This window comes from Echinops telfairi, unplaced genomic scaffold (assembly GCF_000313985.2).
Source record: "Echinops telfairi isolate 266 unplaced genomic scaffold, ASM31398v2 ScPeMD7_7400;HRSCAF=8409, whole genome shotgun sequence".
Taxonomy (NCBI): Eukaryota; Metazoa; Chordata; class Mammalia; order Afrosoricida; family Tenrecidae; genus Echinops; species Echinops telfairi.
The window spans coordinates 51,598,855-51,603,158 of NW_022111300.1; positions in this window are offsets into that span (position 1 = coordinate 51,598,855).

The following is a 4,304-nucleotide window of genomic DNA, read 5'->3' on the forward strand; positions in this document are numbered from 1 at the left end:
TGGCTATTTTTCCCTTCTCAGCTGCCAATTCTGATGAAGTCTAGACTCTCCGTGCCCATAAACAGACTCAATGGCATTGCATACATATTTTTTCACCAGACTTCCCAATTGTGTAATATCATAATCTTCCCTATCAAACCACACTAGTCCTGGTTTTCTGGTCAAAACCTTTGAGATACAAAAATTGGCTTAAGAAAGGCTTCAGAAAATGAAATCTTAAGAAAGTGTTATATCATTTGTTTGGGGTTATTTAGGTGTGAATCTTTGACCTGATTTAAAAGTATCTTTGACATTGTTTCTTGTGCTAGAGGAAATGAATTCTGCATGGCATGTTAGTTAATACAGTTATAAAATTATAAACATCTATCAGCCAGCATTTACTGAAGTGGAGGCTTTCAATGACTGAGTGGTTGGTGCAGTAGAACATTTGGCAAAAGTAAGGAGTGTTATGGGATGGTTTTGATTGCTGATAAGCACACTAAGGAGCTGGAGAAAAGTCAGTGATGAGCTCTGGCCTTTAAATAACCACCAGGGGAGATATCAGACAGGGCCCAAGATGGTTCTAGAAGAAACTATATCTTCATCAGCTAAAATTGATGAAAACCACAATCAGCCCGGCAGTTTGCTCAACTACAAGGCAAATGAAAATGGTGGCTTCCATGGAATCTCACACTAAATGTCAGGCAGTAAGTAGAAACAGATAGAACCATGAAAATCGAAATACAAAAATATGGACAGTTAATTGTCACTGGATAATTTGAGTTCTAAATTCTACAAACACTCCTATTCAAATAGAAATAGTTCTTTGTTTTCTGTTTCAGAAGGGTGGGCCCATGGTGGCTGAGAAATTAGGATGGTGTTTGCTTACATGTTTTCCTGCTAAGAGTATGTTCATCTTCAGGACTGACATCTACTGACTCTCGTTGCGTCTCTAAGAATACTCAAATCCCAGAGGCTCCAGTAGACAACACAGAAAGTGTGGCTCATAGGAAGATGCAACACACACGGAGAAAGAATTGCAACCGCTTGCTTTCCATTTGATGTCTATAGCAACCTGGAATCGCGTCTTTGGTGACTCCCTGGATTATGCAGTGTGCCGACTGGATGACCAGGAAATAGCAACTACTCTAGACACTGCCTGATCACATGCTTTTTAGAGCATAGACAATACATTTCACACAATTCTTGAGTCATCTACCTCAGTAAAAATATTAGAAGTCTTATGATCAAAAACATGTCAAGATAATGATTTTAAGTGTTTCAGTGTCCTAATTTCATTTTTTTTTACTTTCATCCCAACAAGCAACTCTTAGAATAATAATATCTGAGTTGTGAGTCAATAACTCTTTCGTTCCAACAGGAGTCACTTAATTGTTTCTTAGCTATTACTGGGTATTAACACGATGGTTATTTATTAAGTTAGAAAAATGTACTTTTGTTAGACCTCAAGCTACTTTTATTACATATGAGCTCACCTCTGAGAGTTAAACCCTAGCTTCTTTCTGCAATTGTATACTTCGTTAACAATTCACTACACTCGAGACTGCTAACGAACATCAGGTAATGTTTCAATCATATATATATTTACATTCATGATGGGTATTGGGTGCAGCATTATGGAGGGGTAAGAGGCACAGAATTTGGTTGTGAAATCCTGACCTCAGATTTGGGGAAAGCAAGAACTTTGGAGCAGGGCAGTGACATGGCATGAGCATTAGAAGCTACACGTGTGCTCACATTCCTTAGTTATGTGTATATTTAACTGAAATCGAGCAAGCCATTTCTCTCTTAGTTTCTGAATCCAAGCCTCAAATCAAGAGTTCCCTCATGACATGCTCGTCTCAGTCATCATCACACAGGCAGTCTGTTGTTGTATTCGGCGAGGGGGACGAAAGCAGGAAGGAGATCTCAAGCCTTTCAAAAGTACAAGAACCCCTCTTAAGAACTGACTCAAGTCAAGGAGAATTGGCATCATCATATATATTGACTTTGCCAGCCTAAGAGATATTTGGTGACCTCGGTTCTAGTTTTAGGTACTAATATTTAGGTACTAATATTCATAAATGTTTTGTGCAAGGATCCGTGGCTTAAATGGACCTTGTGGAAGCTGAATGGAAAACCTGGGCTAATTAGGAGTCGCTGTTGTCCATCATGGTCGGTGGTGAGTGCTGAGTGCCCCCTGAGTAAAAGGCGTCCCTTTCTGCTGCAGGGAAGGGGTGACTCAAGGTCTGCATGGAGTCTTCCTTTTCATCTTTCACAAAAGAAGACAGTACAAGTTAGGAGGCAGCCTATCACCAGAGAAGCAGAAATGATTGTACAGCCTTGAGGATAATGGCATTCTTTATCTATCATTTCTTTCTTTGTTATTGACAAGAATAGTGCCATCTTCAGCTTTTGTATGTGTGTCCTTGTATTATGTATGTGTACAGTGATAATAGAGTCATTTTAATGACTCCATTTCCAATCTTCATGGAAAAATGCTTTATATAGGAACTTCTCTTTGCCTCTACTAGGGAACATATATCAGAAAACGGGCAATTAATTTATGAACAGACGATGTCCCTGGTATCTGTATGGGAATTGTTTAGAATATAACCCATATTGCCTTGATGCCAAAATGGTGGCTAGGTTCACTTACGCTCCTCCAACACAAGGTATTAATTCCTAATGCTGCTGAACCATTTTATTATTAGTAGCATTTTTAATTTGTAGGACAAAGGGAAAATGGATTGCTGGAGAAGAAAACAAACAAACAAACAGTATTTATGAACTTCCATGTGACATCAGCACTACCGTTTCCATAGTTTATATTTGTTAATACTCTGGCTTACTGATGCTGATGACTTGCCCATGATCAATGAAAGGTTGTGAGTTCTGTTTGCCTAAAAATATTCCATTCACTGGCTAAACTCAAGAAGGAAACCCAATTAGAGACTTCTAGGGCTTTATCCAGTGCATGGAAGAAAAGATCCAACATCATCACACTAATTCATGGAAGAAATGATTCAACAAGTGTGTGGATTTACTTAGAAACATATTTAAAACTTTTTCACATGAATCGTTCTTAAACAAAAACAAGATAAGGTTACAAACCTCCTTGCATTGATCGTAGCGGAAAGAGAGCTGGTGAGAAGCAGAGAGAGCCTGAGTTTTCTCAATGGTCAGCCAAAGAAGTACCCAATTTCTTTTTGGGGAGCTGGGCACAAAATAAAAATGTATGGCTTTTTGTTTTATCACTAAATTTCTTTTTGGAAATCCACAATTTAGCACAGCTTAGTTACAATCCATACCACTCATTTGTTGGGGTTGTTGTACTGTGGTGACTTGCAAATTGCTGAGACGCTGGAAGCGATACCACTTCTTTTCTAACAGTTGCAGGATCACTCATGTTGGAGAGGTTTCCAGACGAAGAGAGACTAGGAAGGAAGAAGAAACTGCCCACTTTTAAAAGCATTAGCTGCTGCAAGTCTTCTGACCAACAGTGGAATGTCGCCTGTTGGAGTGGCAGAAGAGGATCGAACTTCTGAGGTTACAAGAATCTCAACATATCACTGGGGAAAGGACAGCTCCACCAAGAAGAGTCAAACTTAGTGAAGAGGGTGGAGTGAGGTTTGGGGGACTTCCAGTCACTCATGGAGTAATGACTCAAAATGAGAAGAAATATATGTAAACCTTCCTTGATAATTGGAACTTGGAATGCAGGCTGTATGAACCTAGGGAAATTGGACATCATCAAAAATGAAATTGAACGTATAAGGATTGATCTTCTAGGTTTGGGTGAGCTAAAATTAGCCAGTGTGAGCCATTGTGTGACAGATATTCTGATGGTTCAGTAGGCTGAGAATGACAAAATGACACTCATCATTTAAAAGAACATTTCAAGATCATTCCTGAAGGCCAATGCCATCAGTGGGAGAATCATATTAATATGGATAAAAATACCAGCTAATATAGCTATTATTTGATATTACATACCGTGGCAGTTACATAATTTCCTGCCAACTTAAGTAAAGGGGTGGAGTCTAGCCTATCAATCAGATAATAGCCAATTATGCCTCTGTATGGACATGGCCTTCTCCTGAGGATTCTGGAAACTCCTGTCTTCCTCCCTGGTGGTGGGATACACACTCTCTCTGCTACACATTCCTGTTGACAAGCCACATGGAGACACACTGATGGAGCCAGAGCCCTGGAGCTGGAGGAGCCACATGGTCACCTGGAGACCCATGCCAATACTCAGATGCTTCCACTACCACTGGCTCTACAAGGCTTTCCACCCTCTGGCCTGTGATTTTCCTGCATTC